We start from the raw sequence: 18,221 nt of genomic DNA on the forward strand, positions 1-18,221 counted from the left end.
CTTATCCAATCCTTAGACAAGATCCACTCACTTTTTCTTGATAAAGCCACAGCTGCCTCCGGAAGCAGCCTACTCAGATACCCACGCAAATCAGGACCCCATTATCCTTTGGAGTTTGCACAGTCCCCACTCCAGTTTTGTGATGCAATTCTCAACTCAAAATAATTGTGCATTTGGGGAATGTCGTAAGTTTGGAAATTAAATACATCTAGGTAAAAGAAGGAAAGCGGGTAAGAGAGAACTTGAAAAGCCACACACTTTTACAAGCTCAAAATATTTGGCTGTCGGTGTTATCAATGCATAGCTGGGATAAAAATGTTTGAAAATAAAATACAGGTAGTTCTTGACTTACAACAGCTCATTTAGTGGCCAAAGTTACAAGGGTACTGGAAAAAAGTGAGTTAAGACCGTTTATGACCCCCTTGCTTAGCAACAGAAATTTGAGATCAGTCGTAAGTTGAAGACCATCTGTATAGTTGGAAAAATAGAATGTGAACGGTGGGATCTGCTGCATGCTTGTTTAAAAGCTGGGTTTCCTGATACACAATCAGTCATTCAACTTCTTAGAAAGTTCTGATTACTTGGATTTCAGTGGAGCCCCCACAATATGACTTTGGCAATTCAGCCTTCAGGCTTGTTGAATACTTTGTACAAGCCATCTGCTCTTCTTGGCTGTCACTAGCCTTGCCAGCAAGACATGCCTTTTGCCAAGGCAAACTAAATTTATAGTGCGACATTCTTTTCCATGAGCTGGTAGCATTATCAGTATGCAACAGTGGAAAAGCCCCAAAGCAGAATAGATGCAGAACAGAAATACTCAATTATTAAGGAAGACAGTCTTGCAATTTTGAGGGATAACAGGTCAGCATGCAATTAATACTTTTCATTGCTCATTACATATTTGCCTTATCTAAATAAATCCATACAGCTAATATTCCTTTCTTGAGGATGCTTATCAACATATAATAAACAACATTCCAGCATCCAGAAAAATGCAAATGTATTTGCAAGCAATTCAGCAGAAACACTGTTGGGCTGTATTTCTAATTCCTTATTGCTTCGTAATATTCACTAATGTATTATTGGGCAGACAACATTTTATTTCCATCCTGGCTTGCTATTCTGAAGAGTTGGAGCCTTGTGGCTGTGCTGATATTTAAGAAATTACATCTTGGCTTGTGATTAACAAAATGGGAGTTTTGATGATTTCCACATTCACTGCTTAAGAAACCTACTTGCAATTATGACTTTGATTTATTTCAGACATTATCAATAGGTTGGCTGTAGGAATCTATTTGGTGCTTGTTATTTTTATCACAAATAGCCTGAAGTCCATCCATTGGGTCAGAGGCAATATAATAGCTAGTGACCCCACATGCATCAACAATGGTTAAGTTGTCTGTTAACATGTATTCAGCCTAGGATTTTGTTATCGGTATAAGAACCTTAACTTGCAAACTCTTTCATACAGAGATCTCTTTCTGGTCTTTTTTCCAGCAATACTTTTTCAGTAGTTAAACTGGAGAAGAATTGTTAGGCAATTGCAAATCAGAAACTTCTGCAAATCTGTTAAAAATAATTTAGAAGCTGAGAGCTGGTTTGCTATAGTTGTTAAGCTGCTGGCTTAAAAACCAGGAGATGGTAAGTTCTAATCCTGCCTTACAAATGAGAGCTGGCTGAGTGGGGAAAATAGGAGTAGGTAAGAGTATTAGGTATGTTCATTGCCTTGAGTTGAATATGAAAAAAAAAGGTGCGGTAAAAATCTAAAAAAACAAACAAAACACAATCTAAATAACTGTCCCAAAGGTGTTTTTTCCAAAAAGCACCTGATCTTTAAAATGTCTGCAGAATGAAAATGAAACCATGAAGCAGTGTAAGTGCAAACAAAACATGCATCCAGGAGTCTTTTAAATCCTTTCTTATGATGAGAAGCATCTATTTTTGATTACATAGAACTTCCAAATAGCTGGGGTATTTTTCTTGGAGCAAAACATCAAAAATGACTATTTTCTGCAGGAGTTTTGCCAATTTTAAAGAAGCCATTCCCAAAGTAAAACCTTTAGTGTTTTATATCATTTTCTGTTGTTCCTTAATAAGGAAAGTAGCACTCATATTTTAAATATCAGTGTGAATACATCTCCAGAATGAATTTAAAATTCAGTGAATGAGTAGACAGTCGTGCCTATTCAGTTTTTCATGGAAACCAAATATAAAACTTCAAAAATGGGAAAGTCTTTGAAAGTCTGGGTGCTTTCAAGCTGCCTTAGCATTTCCTAACGCAAAGGATTTTTAAACTGTGGGAATAACTTAGATGTCTATTGCTTATATTAAGCCTGCTAGCTGCATATTCAATAAAGATTACCACTTAGAGGTTAGCTAGTACAGCTACTGTATTTGCATATGCGAGACAATAACTTTGTCATTCAAGGGATGAATTATCTTCGAGTTATAATCTAAGATCCATTTCTCCAAGACAATCTACGAGTAGAAGAGAACCAGCCTAGAACTAAGAAATGTACTGAGACACTTAGAATAATTAATCAGTGGAATGGCTTGCCTCCAGAAGTTGGAGGTTTTTAATAAGAGATTGGACAGCAGTTTGTCTGAAATGGTATAGGATTTCCCTGCCTGAGCAGGGGGTTGGACTAGATGACCTCCAACTCTTTGGTTATTCTCTTATTCTCCTAATGGAGGACTGGCCTCCCTCAACCATGAGGAAGATGCTATGTGACAATTTTCAGCATCTCTTGCTAGCTCCTTTGCTCACGAGACTGATGACAATTGAGGTTCAAGGCATCTGGAGGGGGTCAAAATTTTCCACTGCTGCAATCTTTCCTAAAGACCAGATGCTGCTGTATTATGAGCTCTGTCATATCTCAGAAGGGGACATGCTGCATTAAATGTGGTCCAGCAATGTACAGGGAACCCTGGTGGAAAAAGGCTGCAGTGATGGAAAAAGAGTCACTTGGGCTGTTGGGAGGACTCCTTGCCTGGAGAAAAGGAATTGTGCATGAAGCTCTCTGTGACTTATGAGCACATCTTTGGAAGATTTATTCTTTGAAATACATAAGCGTGTTATTGGAAAGGATCTCCCCTCGTATCAGAAATGCAGGAACTAGAGAAGGGAAAATTATTAATTTAAAATTGAAAAGATTAAAAAATTTAATGAAAGCAAATTGAGTTAATTCTCGGCCACACTGATGGCAGGGATATTTCCAAGCAACAAGTCATTCTGTGTGCATGCCAGCCCCAGGGGGCATTGTAAAAGATGGATAGTTGCTTGAATAGTGCCACATTCTCAGTAAAGTTCCTTCTCCTCTGATAGAAAATCCCATTTTTCCACAGGGTCTTTAGTTCTAGCTGAACCAGTGTGCAGTCTATTTAAACATCTCCAAGCCGTCCACTTCTTCAAAACTCCAGGCAACTCCTGGAGTGGTTCTATCCAATTATGAAGATGTTTAACTTGATGTTTCCATATTTTTAATCATTCTTTTTGAGTGTAGTAGTAACCATCTCCTTGGGCTCAATCTAAAAAGCCAGAAGCCTATATCTTGAAGATTCTTCTTCTACCCAGTGAGTAGAAGGTAACCAGCTCTTTTCCTTGTATGGCTTCACCACCATCTAAGGATCTTTCTTTTTCTCTCTAGAGCCATCCTTAGAATCACACCAGGCAGTGTGAGAAAGAGGGAAGAAAGTACATGTGTCTATCCAGATCCATAGTTCCAGCGGGGAATGTGAAGTTCAATTAAATATTTTATTCCATACTTGCATGCCTTTCCTTCCAGCCTAGTATTTTACATGTGGCAGAATAAAAACTGCCCAATTTGTATAACTGCAGAGGGGAAGAGAGAGTCCTGGTTCCCTGGCGTTGGCGTTGAGGTTGCACTCTGCACTCTCTTCTTTTTCCAAGACTACTACTACTTCTCTTCTTCTTCTTCTTCTTCTTCTTCTTCTTCTTCTTCTTCTTCTTCTTCTTCTTCTTCTTCTTCTTCTTCTTCTTCTTCTTCTTCTTCTTCTTCTTCTTCTTCTCTCTCTCTCTCTCTCTCTCTCTCTCTCTCTCTCCCTGTAACACGAATCCTAGTAATTAACAACTTGAGGAAAAAAAAAACATTAACAAGCTGCCTTCAACAATTTTGGCACCAAAGTGAGATTTTTATCCTGCTGCATCATTTTCCAGGGGATGGGATGGGGGTGGGGGTCAACATCACTAAGAGTGCAGATGATGTTTCTTCTATTTCAAGCTCCTGGGATAAATTCTAAACCATGACAAATTTCACTTCCTCACTCAGTCTTCTTTCTTAAAACATACAGTATATGTCATGGAAGAAAAACCTTGACTTTTCAGTGCTCATAGCCACTTTCTCTGAGATGTAGTTCTTTTCCTTTTCCTGTTATGAGAGGGACTTTAGAGTAGAGTAGAGTAGGGCAGGGTAAGGTAGGACAGAAATCAGGGTAGGAAGGGACCTTGAAGGTCTTCTAGTCTAACCCTCTGCTCAAGCAGGAGACTCTATTCCATTTCAGACAGTGGCTGTCTAGTCTCTTCTTAAATGCCTCCAGTGATGGAGCACCCACAACTTCTGAAGGAAAGCTGTACCACTGGTTGATAGTTCTCACTGTCAGGGAATTTTTCTTTAGTGCTAGGTTTTCATCTTAGTTTTCATCACCACTATCCCTAAATTGAGACAAATCCTACTTTTATTGCCTTTAGGATGAAAGTCCAAGGGCAGAAGATTGATAATTTGGCACAACCTGTCTCCAGTTCATTGAGGCAGCAAAGCTGCTCCGTCCTCATCATTACTGCATTCAGATGAGTTATGCAGATGGGAGGATAGCTTTGGGATGTTTACAAAGAGACGTGGGATTCAAGAATGTAAATAAAGCGATGAATGTGTTTCTAATCAATTAAAATAATTCCACACCATCTTCAGTGTGAAAACAGGGCACCAGTGAATTAATGTAAATAGTCCAGGGCTAAGACTGAGTTCTCACTGATGAAATTCAAACCTAGAGCATCTCTTTCGAGTTAATGGCATATTTTCCCACCAAACTTTAGTGCAAGACCAACAAACTCTAGGATCAGTGTCATAACCTTGAAAGGCTTCTGAAAAAGACATCTGTCCATTCTTCTTCCCCATAAAACTCATGGTAACTTAATAAATTGATGCAAGAAAAATTCAGTTCAGCAGCCAGAAAGTCATGTCTAAAATCAACATTTTTATCAAACTTTTAAAAAAGGAAATTCTCTCTAAAATACGTATCTATGCCAACGAGGCAAATTAACATATTCTGCTAACAAGTTCAGATATCCTCATCCCTTTCCCACCTTAATCATGCAATAATAAACTCAATTTGGAATTTAAAGTTATCTGTAAGAATCCCACTATAAAGTCTGAGTACCAACAACGCCAGCAACAACAAAAATAAATTTCTTTTTCTGTGTATACTTCAACATTTTATAACAACGATATAGAATATAATTGTTATATAACTATTAAAAAAGATCGCTACTGAGAAGTATGTGATATTGCACACAGACACGCGTAGACAAACATGTACACATTCATCTAGTAAACACTGAATCCCGATTAAGGCTATTATTCAGTTTTCTCCCTCCCAATCACCTATTTCAATTCAGGAGTTTGGGCTAATCAATAACGTAAAATCAGCTGCAATTATTGGCTCCTGAATCCAATGGGATGACCGAGACTGAAGCCTGGCAAAGTGCCAATGACTTCATTCCATCGGATCGCTATATCTATTTGGAGAATTAATGCCCGAACTGAACAGTGACAAAAAGACAACAAACAGTCATGTCACCTCTTAAAGAATAACAAATTGATTATGCTGTAACAAATTTGTTTCCTGGACTACGGTCCACTTGACTTCCCTTCAGTCGATATCTTTTATAGTGTAAGATGTGTCAGAATGTAATCTTCCCTCTCCAAAGACGTAAAGAACAAATCACAGGTTGCCTTGCAAAAAATGTATCAAAAAGAGGCATGCTGTGAGTTACCCAGGATTTGCTTCTCTACAGAAAAAGAAAGACATAAATGCTTTCATAAAGGTCTGTGGAGATTCTCAGTTATCCAGGTCATGGTTGTCTCAAAGGTGGTTTTTCAAAAGGCAACCAGACTTTGTTTTTCCTTGAAGACATTTCGCTTCTCGTTCAAGAAGCTTCTTCAGTTCAGAACTGAAGAAGCTTCATTGTAGGAGAAGCGAAGCGCCTTCAAGGAAAAACAAAGTCCGGTTGCCTTTTGAAAAAGCACCTTTGGGGCAAACGCTTTCATCCCTTCACTAATCTCATCAGCAGCCTTGGGGATTTATAGCACCAAAGAATCATCAGGTTTGATTATGGAAGTCTTCTAGACCAATCCCAGACTCGAAAGAGGAATCCTCAAATCATCCCAGACAACTGGCTATCCAAACTTGGTTTGAAAACTACCAGACCCATGACTTTGGAAGGCAGGGGTTCCAATGTTTAAGAACATGCATGTTCAGGAATTTCCTCATTTTGAGTTTGGGTCCCTTCAGTGGTGGGATTCAGCTGCTTCGCACCAGTACTTAATTTTTTTGTTGACTTTAGCGAACCGGCTGAACCAGCCCTAGCCCTTTTTCGCCCACTTCCGGAAGTCTATTCTGAGCTGAGGAGGCCTCCCAGGCCCAGGACGGCTCAACGGAAGTGCGTGGATGCCACTTCCGGAAGTCCGTTCTGGGCCTCAGAGGCCCAGACCCAGAACAGACTTCTGGAAGTGGCATCCATGCAGGGAACCAGTTGTTCAGGAATTTGAATCCCACCACTGGGTCTCTCTCTATGAAGCTTTACACTTGGACGCTATAGAGAATGAAATCCACACCCTTTCCCCCGTGACAGCCCTTCAGATACTGTAAAGCCCTTTAACCACATGCTGCATCCTTTCATGGGGTCCCCCAACACTCCTCTGCCACTAAATTCTACATATGCCATAAGAATTATTAATAATTCCTACTTTTAATTGCCATGCAATTGCAACAGATGACCAGTGCTAGCAGAAGAAACGAGGGAAAGAAAAAGAGAAGAAGTAGCAGTCGTCATATGGTAATAATTGTAGAGCGGAATTGTATTTGGAACAGCTGATCCCTCAAGAGCGTCTGTGTTTCTCATTATTCCAAGCGCTTGTTCAGTGTCCATGACTGGGAATAACTCTAAAAGGTCATGCAGTTTTGATAGGAAATAATTAACATTTCCTAACTTTAATGATCAAATGCCCAGCGACCTCATCAGCACTGGGAGTTTAAATGACAGAAATTGAGAAAAAAAATCAAGCCAAAGTCAACCACGAAGCTAAATTGCCACATGTTGGTATTAGGAAGTTAATGGAGAGCAGCCAGTAATATGGACGTACAAGGCACAAACCTATGTGAGTGGTTAAGGCAACCTCAGCCAAGTCTCTCCCCCTGATATTATGAGCATTTGCTTTGAGAGTCTTCATGGCTAGAGCACAGAGTACTTTGAACATGATCCGTAGGCTTCCCACAGCTGAGAAACTCTTCTGCATAGCATCATACAAGAAGAAAGACAGAAATATCCTAGAAAATAATTTGTTCCAATATTGCACTCTTGACAGCATCTATAAGGCAAGATTATTACATGTACTAGAAAGGTATAGGAGGGTTTTCGTTAGTGGCACATAGAATCAAGTTCTACCACAAATGTTCTCTTGGGAGACCTGGGAGGAACTGCTCTCTCTGTGAGTCACTGCGCATCGTTGTTGTGGACAAAACACTGGAACGGGGATCGCTGTATGTGCTGATTCTGCACACAGCATTTGAGAGCATGGAACTGGGATTTTTTGGGACTGTGTAAAATCATCCCATTCTATTTTGGAATGGACCGCAGCAGTTTTCTTTGAGAAAGAGACACGTGCATTTGTGAACGTGTGATTCTAAACCTGTTTTACCCAAAATTATTATTATTATTTTAAAATGCCGGTAGAACTGCTTGGGAAGCTGAGAGCTGCCCCAGAATAAATGGTGGAAGGGCAATCTCCAACAGATAGAGATGTTCTGATTCAAATGTTGCTCCGATCAGCTTGCAGTGGAATTTGCAAAGGTCAAATTCCTCTTCTATGCTTTCTGCAAGAACAGGATACTTTTGGCTTGTTTATTTTTAGAGCAGGCAGAAAATTGGCAGTAAGAAGGAGATGCAGCCAACACAAGGTGCCCTGCTGTAGTGTAATGATAAGCGCACCAGTGTGTGAACAGTACACATAGCACTGCACAATGCACGGGGCTCCGATTAAGACCAGCAGGCTCCTCCTAGCATGACATGGCTACATTGCCTCTGACGTCATGCTCAACCCAGCCCTGATCTTTAGACAAAACGCCTATTTATACTACAATGAAAACTAATATTGTTTTAAGAAAAAAAAATCTCCATCTCAGTTGGAACGAGAACGTAAAACCTTACGGAACTATGAAGCGATTGGGAATCAGTTCCAAATAGAAAGACACAATGTAAAATGCTCTTTGCAGCCGGCATTATTGTACACATTTCCATAAGTTTTGAGATTTCCAACTCTGCTCAAATGATTCGATTCTCTCCCAGGAGAATTGATCGCTTTTGGCCAGGCTCATACTGTATATTGGGTTACAGCTGGTTTTCTTAACTGTGGTTTGTGGGATAAGTTATCCAGCTATGCCCAGCCAAAGCAAAATGGCCCTCTGTGTTGGCTGGTGCCATCATTTATACGTTCTATCATTGTGTTGGTCACAGTTACCTTGATCTGCCTCCAGGCTTAATGAAAAATCCCTAAGCCTCTTGTAAGTCAGAGGAAGGTATTATATAGTACAGTATTATATCGTGCAAATGAAGATTAATTTTAGCTGGCAACTTTGGAAAAGTTGGATAGTAGGTAAACAAGTTCCATCAACAGCAAATACTGTTTGGATTTTGTAAGTGGTTTTGCGTTTCCCATTAACAAATAGAAAGATCAACACGTTATGCTTGCAGGATAAATGCAGGAAAATCCTTTACATGTGTAGATAAAAAAGAAATGACCTGAGTCTTATTTTGGATGAAAGTCAAAGGACTGAATTGAACTGAATGGGGTCTGCTGAGATCTTCCAGCTTTTTCCTTGGGTATGGCTCCTGCACATTTGAAAATTATATAGCAGACAGCATGGGAAACTCTGATTCCATAGGATAGCTTAGCCATTCGGAAAAAATGTTCTTCTGCTTTTATTTTCTTTTATCTCTTAAAAGCATAGGAGCTCTGCCAGGAAAATGAGAGAGGAAAAACTGGCAAGTTTGTTTGGAACATAGAATCACAGGGACCTCAGAGGTGTTCTGCTCCAACCCTAGTTTAATGAAGAGAAGGGCCAGGGTTGACATGATAGCAGTGTTCCAGTATCTCAGGGGCTGCCACAAAGAAGAGGGAGTCAAACTATTCTCCAAAGTGCCTGAAGGCAGGACAAGAAGCAATGGATGGAAACTGACCAAAGAGAGAAGCAACCTAGAACTAAGGAGAAACTTCCTGACAGTTAGAACAACTAACCAGTGGAACGAGTTGCCTCCAGAATCTGTGAATGCTCCAACACTGGAAGTTTTTAAGAAGAGACTTAAAAACTTCCAATGTTGGAGCATTCACCAATTCTGGAGGCAGGTTGTTCCACTGGTTAGTTGTTCTAACTGTCAGGAAGTTTCTCCTTAGTTCTAGGTTGCTTCTCTCCTTGACTAGTTTCCATCTGTTGCTTCTTGTCCTGCTTTCAGGTGCTTTGGAGAATAGCTTGAGTCCCTCCTCTTTGTGGCAGCCCCTGAGATATTGGAACACTGCTATCATGTCACCCCTCACCCTTCTCTTCATTAAACTACACATAGTATAGGGTTTCCTGCCTGAGCAGGGGATTGGACTAGATGACATCCAAGGTCCCTTCCATTATTATTATTATTGTTATTATTATCCCCTTGCTCAAGGCAGGAGACTTTACACCATCCTAATCTATTTTTGAAAACCTCCAATCATGGAGCACGCACAACTCTGGGAAGCGAGCTATTCCATTGATTAATTGTTCTCACTGTCAGAAGTTTCCTCCTAATTCTAGGTTGAATCTCTCTTCAACAAGTTCTACCCATTACCTCTTGTTGTGCCTTCTAGTGCTTTGGAGAATAAGTCAAGCCCCACTTATCTGTAACAATCTCTCAAGTCCTGGAAGACAGTTATCATGTGCTCCCTAATCCTTCTCTTTGATAGTGTAATGTAGTGGGTCTGACATAAGGAAGAGACGCCAGCCGGAGTACGTGTTCAGCTCTTTATTGGGGGGGTAGCGTACTGCTGGAACAAGGGCTACCTGACCTCCTTAAATACCCAGCCAGGTAGGCAACCAGCCAATGGGGTTGGCCCTAGGTTTCCCGCCGAAACTAGGTTTCCCGCCAAAACCGTCCAGGCCAACGCCCCCTGGTGGCTGTTGCTATGCAGATGACTTGGATACATAACAGATAGGCTAGACCAGGGGTAGGCAACCTCGGCTCTTTTATGACTCATGGACTTCAACTCCCAGAATTCCCGAGACAGCTATGCTGACTCAGGAATTCTGGGAGTTGAAGTCCATGAGTCATAAAAGAGCCGAGGTTGCCTACCCCTGGGCTAGACATAACTAGCTCCCTCAACTGTTCGTCATATGATTTAGACTCCAGACCCTTTATCATCTTTGTTTATCTTCTCTGCACCCTTTCTAGGGTCTCAGCATCTTTTTCTTATATCATGGTGACCAGAACTATATGCTTAGGAGATATAAGCTGCCCTCCGGCCTTTGCAATGAAGTCTGGAGAACACAGGTAATTCCTCTGCATCTCATTGTAGACCAGATGCATTGCCTGTCCCTCTTTCCCTCCTTCTCTCTCCCCTACTCTGACCCATATTTATGATCTCACCCTGAGAGTCAAGGATGAATGAATGCAGTCCAACAGCAATGTGTCAAGCTAGACATTCCAGAAAGATCAATGCTTTTGGATCTGCCCAACATGTGCAGGGATCCTGCACCATGAGGAAATAGCACTCAACAAGTTTTCCCCGTCTTACATTACAATGGTGGAATGCCAGCCTATTATACAATGTTTGGAATTAGGAGAAAGATATTTGGATCCATGGCCATCTGTCCTTCAGAATTAAGATGATTGATTTGTTCTCCAGGAAGTGAAGAAAGACCAACTAGGGGGCAAGGAGAGGAGCCAGGGCCCACATGCATCACATCTCCAGAGTGGAAGTACCAGGCTAGCTAGCCCAGACCGGTGTCTGAACTTGTGGGCTGTGTGGAAAACTCCTAGCTTTAATCCAAGCTACCTTCAGGTAGAGCTGGAGACTTCATTGTTAAAACTCTACTGCCAGTGCAGTAAAAGCCGAACGTTTTCTTAGTTTTGGGGAGCTTCCTGTCTGCCACCCAGTTAACCTATGTGGATGGATGAGTTCTATAGGAAACAGGCAGAGTGCATAGACAGAAAGTTTCTGATTCAATTTCTGCCTCCCATGGATAAAAAGGGTTAGGTAACAGGATCAGCCAGTGAGTGGAGTGATTAAATTTGAGGTGGAAAACCCAGGGCTTCCCAAACTCTCCCACTGAATCCTCCCACTAAGATAAGCAGGAAAGGAGGACCAAAATTTGGGGTACTGGTTAAGTCACCAGACTAGGAACTGGGAGACCTTAAGTTCTGGTCCTGCCTCAGGCACAAGGCCAGCTGGTGACCATGGGACGGCCAGATTTGCTTAACAGCTGCACGATTCACTTAACAACTGTGGCAAGGTAAAGGTGAAGGTAAAGATTCCCCCGCACATGTGTGCTAGTCGTTTCCAACTCTAGGGGCTGGTGCTCATCTCCGTTTCAAAGCCGAAGAGCCAGCGCTTGTCCGAGGACGTCTCTGTGGTCGTGTGGCCGGCATGACTAGACGCCAAAGGCGCACGGAACGCTGTTACCTTCCCACCGCAGTGGTCCCTATTTTTCTACTTGCATTTTTTTAATGTGCTTTCAAACTGCTAGGTTGGCAGAAGCTAGGACGAGTAACAGGCGCTCGCTCTGTTACGCGGCACTCAGGATTCGACCCGCCAAACTGCTGACCTTCTGATTGACAAGCTCAGCGTCCTAACCCACCGAGCCACCGCGTCCCTCAACTGTGGCAAAGAAAGTCATAAAATAATAATAATAATAATAATAATAATAATAATAATAATAATAATAATAATAATAATAACAATAAAACCCCTCAATAACGGTCTTGCTTAAGCAAGGAAAATTTTGGGCCCAGTTGTGATCGTAAGTCGAAGATTACTTAATGGAACACACACAGATATAATTCGGTTGTCCGTACTGGATTAAAAATCAAATGAATCCTGCTTCAAACCCTTGATTTTTTTTTTGTCCTGGCTTATTGGCTTGCTCTGGCTGGGCCTGCATTCTTCAAATGTCAGTCCAAAAATAGGCTCCCGCGTTAGTTCTTGAGTTACGTGAAATGGGATCTCTCCCGCCAGCCTCCCAGCACATCACCTCAGCAGAAGCTGGCAACATCAAACTAATTTTATCCAAAGCTTACGCCCCGTCTCCCCTCCGACGGTTCGTGCAATGTGTCATCCCAGCAGCCAGCCAGCTGCAGAAGAAAAAGAAAGTGCAGTCACTCATTCCTTTCCGCAGAAGACAAATTCCTTCTCCAAATGTCAGGGAAGGGGAAGGAGTGTCATTTCTCTGCCTCTCTGAGGGGCTGATTATTTTCCAAAGACTCGTGTTAATTTTCTGATATGATCCTCGCATCTTTGTGAAGCTCTAAATCCTCATTACTTTTCCTGACCGATGCATTCTAATTAGATCAACATTTAGAAAAAAAAAATCACAATAGCCACAGGACAGCTTTCCATCTCATTAACTCCTCACATATTATTTTCATGAAAATTACTGATAAAACTGTGCATCTGCATTTGCTGGGACTCAGCGAGCTCCGTCAGTTCATATCTAACATCTCTCTCATCGCCCTGGATGCGAGGCGTTGCCATGGTGACTCGCAATAATAGAAACCAATAAATTACAAATGAGATGCTCGTTGAGCAATTATTGTTCTCCTTTATGCAAGTTTCTTGCTAATTTTGATCATAAGGGAAACTACAATAAAGCAGTAAAGGAATATTAAGTCCATTTCTAGAGAATATTTGAAGACACAATGGGCTCTCTGCGTGCGCTTCTTTCTTTCTTTCTTTCTTTCTTTCTTTCTTTCTTTCTTTCTTTCTTTTTTTCTTAAGATCAACAATTAAATGATTTAGATAGTTCAGTAAAATCTAAACAGGAACCAAACTTTTCCACTCTATCATCACCCCTCCCCCACTTTTCTCTCCAAATAAATTCTCTGGGTTTGAGTAAACGAGCTTTTGCACTGTAGCACAGAGAAAGATGGATTTTAACTCAACATTTAGAGATCCCTCCACTCAGCTGGCTTGAAAAACTGCACCTGGCATCTTTAAAATATTATTCTACAGAAAAAAATCATCATCCAGTTATAGACTAGCTTGAACCAAAGAGGTTGATCCATGTGATGGGCAGGACGACTCTACCAATTCAAAATTTCCATGTTTTAAACTCTCTCTCTAAAACATGGATCCTTTCTGCTTACAGTATTCCATTTCATTCTCCTAACCATCTGGCGCTTTTGCATTTATTCTTGTCTCTAGCTATCTCAATCTCTATATTTGTAAATAAATCCTAAACTTGTCAATACGTCCCCTGACCCTGCCTTCCAAAGAAAAAGCAGTTGCAACCCTTGAATTCTCTTCTTTTTGGGGAAAGGGAGTGCTTGTAACTATGCATTTTTTATTTGGCAAAGAATTAAGAGAATAGATATTTTGCACATTCTTTTTTTTTGGTGGGTTGGCCAACAAAACAAAACAAAACAGGTAACATCAGCAGAGGAGTAACTTGCATGGTTTAGACTCGGAAGGAAGAATTCAAAGTGAAGTTGATATCGGATTCCCTGTTTGTTGGTTGATACTATTGGAATGGCATAACATATTAAAAACAAACAAACAAATAAATCTGTCTGCTTCTTCTACAAAGGGTGGGGTTGGGCTAATGGTGTTTCGGTCTACTGCAAAGGATAAGAGAGAATTTGGTTCTGAATAAAGAGCAGAGATGTTGGAACTAGTATTTATACATAATGTTTACAAATCATAAGTAAAAGCATAAATCATTATGAATATATTTATTAGTATAATTATTATAAAAACCAACACAGATGATTAGGGGCCTGGCTAAAACCTACGAAGAACGATTGCAAGAATTGGGTATGTCCAGTCTAGAGAAAAGAAAAACTAGGGGGGAGACACGGTAGCGGTGTTCCGATATTTGAGGGGCTGCCACAAAAATGAAGGGGTCAACTTGTTTTCCAAAGGTCCTGAAGGCAGAACAAGAAGCAATGGATGGAGGCGAAAAGAAATTTCCTAAGAACGAGAACAATTAACCAGTGGAAGGGCTTGCCTGCAGACATTGTGGGTGTTCCATCACTGGAGGCTTTTAAGAAGAGACTGGACAGCCATTTGTCTGAAATGGTCTAGGGTTTGCTGCCTGAGCAGGAGGTTGGAATAGATGACCTCCAAGGTCCCTTCCAGCTCTATTCCGATTGATTGATTGATTGGATTTCAGTGGAGATGTTTAAAAAGAAATTGGACTGCCACTTGTCTGAAATGGTATAGGGCAGGGGTAAGCAACCTTGGCTCTTTTATGACTCGTGGACTTCAACTCCCGGAATTCCTCAGCCAACATAGCTGGCTGAGGAATTCTGGGAGTTGAAGTCCACGAGTCATAACAGAACCAAGGTTGCCAACCCCTGCTTGAGCAGGGGGGTTAGACTAAAACAGCGCCCTCCAAACTTTCCAGCTTGGCAGCCTGCTGGGTAGGGGCAGGGAGGAGATGTTTTTTTTGTGAGCAACAGGCATGTGCACAGCTCCATTTGCACAACTTTGCTTACACGAGTGGCGCTTTGCTCATGCAAGTGGAGCTGCGTGCACACACATGCTCACCCGCCACTTGTGCAGCCTGGTTTTGAACAGGCTGCGGTTCAGTCCGGGTCTGCAGCCCAGGGGTTGAGGATTCCTTGACAAGAAGACCTCCAAGGTCCCTTCCAACTCTGTTATTCTGTTAAATAGATTATGGTATGGTATGGTATTGTGGTTTGGTATGCTGGTCTGACAGCCGCGGACAGGAAAGTATTACAGAGGGTAGTGAGCACAGCACAAGACATTGTGGGCTGTTCCCTGACACCACTGGATGACCTCGCCAGGGCTCCTTGCCTTGGAAGAGTGAGGAAGATTCTCAGGGATGACTCACACCCTGGATGGTATCTCTTTACTCTCCTACCATCCGGTAGGAGATATAGGAATATAGCCAGCCGTACCAACAGGCTGAAAAATAGCTTTTATCCGTGGGCTGTTAGGCTTTTAAATGGGACATAATCTTACGCAGAATTGACTTGGGAGGCCGGTGTGTGGTGTAGTTGGTCCACATAGTGTGGTGGGATGGAGGGTTTGTTGTCACTGTGTGTTGGGGGGAGAGAGCACGGGGGAGGCTCAGCTAATCTCAATGTACACATGTTGTACTTTGACAATAAAGGTTTATTTATTTATTTATTTATTTGAGAGAGAAAAAAGAAAGAATGGTTGTTTTGTTCATTGTTATTTTATCGTTGTTTCATATTGTTCAGCAACCTCTGGCTCTCTGTGATCTGGTGGGCAATAGCTTGCTCTTTGAGTAGCTGTTTTTGTTTAGGTTCCCACACAACTGTGGTCAGTAGTATTCAGCCACCTTGTCTCCTATTGGTTCTCTTCTCAATCACTTTCCATTTCTCCCAAGCATCAGGGGCCTTTCCGTTGACTCTCGCTTTCGAACATAAAGGCTCCAAAATATTTAGGCTTTAGCCTCATCATTGATGTTTCCACGAGTTTTCCTTTATTGGGCACTGAATTGTTGGATCTTCTTACAGTTCAAGATATTATCAGCTGTTTTTTTTTCCGGGATAAAAATTCAATGGCATCATTGGGGTTTTTTTTTAAATTCATTCAGCTTTTTCTGATGCTCCAAGCTTTTACAACCATATGATAAAACTGGAAAAAGCATAGCCTTGAAAAGTGGTACCTTTGATGTCAGTAGGATGTCTCTGCCCTTTAATATTTTGTCCAGGTTTGTCAGAGTCATTTTCCCAGGTAGCAGACTCACTTTTCTTTATTTTAAAATGATGGTCACCATCCTTGTTGATTTTTCAGTCCTGGAAAATAAAGCCTGTCATTACTTCAGTTTCTTCGCTCCCTGTTTGCACTGGGTTGGCCTTGCCAGCTGACATTTTAAAATGTTTGTTATTAATGTTATAGAATTAAAATATGTGTGTGTGTGTGTGTGTGTGTGTGTGTGTGTGTGTATGTATGTATGTATATATATATATATATATATATATATATATATATATATATATATATATATATATATATATATATATATATATATATATTAGTATTAATATTGACCAGCTTTTGCATTCTTTCATCTTTAATAACAGATTCTTTAAGTCTTTCTGACTTCCAGGTATCCAAGTGGTATCTGAGGCCGTTAATGTGTCTCCAAGCAATTTTAATTCCAATTAATTAAACTTGGTCCATTGTTTCCCCAATTTTGAAAAGTTGCTCCATATTCTGTTTTGTTTTTTCTTCCCTTGGTCTTCATATAAATTCTTTAACATGCTGATATAAGCTGGTACGCCCATGCTTTTAAGGGTTATCCACAGTATGTGCGGTTTACATTCTACACAGTCAAAAGCATTTCTAAAATCCATAAAGCAAAAATAGATTCTCCTCCCCCCCCATTATCCACTGGGTGTTAGCAATGTGATTTCATGTTGATATGCCTCTTCTGAATCCAGCCTGGAGAGCTCTTGGCCTGTGCATTGTTGAAACCTGGATGCACACTCAGAAGTGTTATCTTATAAGAAATGAGATAAACAGGTTGTTTGGTAGTTGGATCATTCTCTCCTGGTAACAGAACCTGTGTTTATTTTTTTCCAGTCCCATGGCCCTGTGCTATGTTTGTCATGCCTGCTTAGCACGTTGACTCCATCATCTTGCAAGGTTTTAAAGATTTGTGCCGGTATTTCAGCAAGAGTTACAGCTTGGTTAGCAGTATTTTCCAGGGCCCATTAAACTTATTTTGTCCAATGTCTGGGTATATTTTAATAGAAACTCTTTTTGTACATTTGTGTATTTGAAAGATCTCATGTTTGCCTTTTCTTTTTCCGACAGATTTTTGCCTTCTTTACCCTATTTTTATGTCCCTCTTTGCATTAAAAATTCTCACGATTCCTGTAACATTCTTAAATAAACCTCCTGAGCTTCCCTTTATGTCATTTCCCTTGATTTCTCTGCACTGATTATTTGGATACATTTCCTTATCTCTTCTTGATCTTATCTGGAATAACGGGGTACAGTTTTCTCTCCCTCTGTGGCCTTTCCCCCCCCCCCTGTAATTTTGGATATCTTTGCCTTGTCTTTAATGATGTCATAAATTTTAGCCCAGAACTGTTCAGGCATTCTATTTATCCATTCTAATCCATTAAATCTATATGCTGTAGCACCACTGCATAATCCTATCATACATTACTGAAGACAAACCTTGTTGGTTTGATGATTTTATTTCTTTTCTTTAGTTCCACTGCAAGAAGGGGCTGGAGCAATCAGCCCTCGTTCTTGGCTTTGCCGACAGAATAGAACGTTTCCATCTTTTCTTGAAGAATATACAGTCAATTTAATTTGGGTGGTTGTCCACGCAGCAATGTCTTTTAGGTTGCTGAAATGGGGTATCTGTTACAAACTTAGTATTTTCCTGGCAGAACTCTGCCTTTTCCATCGTTCTGTATGTGGAGTCCATATTTTCCCATTATATCACATGCTACTTTATTTTCAACTTTTAACATTCCAGGCTCCTATAAAAGTAAAGTTTTCCACTGCCCAGTCATACCCGACACGAGGGGGCAGTGCTCATCACCGTTTCTTAGCTGAGGGTGCCAGCGTTGTCTGAAGGCACTTCCGTTGTCATGTGGCCAGCACAACTCAACGTTATAACCTTCTTGCCAAAGTAGTATCTATTTATCTGCTTGCATTTGCATACTTTCAGACTGTTCTGTGGGGAGGAGCTAGAGCAAGTAATGGGAGCTCACCCCATCACGAAGAGCT

General features: G+C 41.0%; 1 protein-coding gene across 1 annotated transcript in view; it reads right to left on the bottom strand.

Annotated features, from left to right (window-relative positions):
- PKNOX2 (PBX/knotted 1 homeobox 2) overlaps nucleotides 1-18,221 on the bottom strand; it is a 228,045-nt gene that overhangs the window by 24,934 nt on the left and 184,890 nt on the right. The gene's annotated exons all lie outside the window — the stretch shown is intronic.

Source organism: Vipera ursinii (assembly GCF_947247035.1).
Source record: "Vipera ursinii genome assembly, chromosome: 8".
NCBI classification, from domain to species: Eukaryota; Metazoa; Chordata; class Lepidosauria; order Squamata; family Viperidae; genus Vipera; species Vipera ursinii.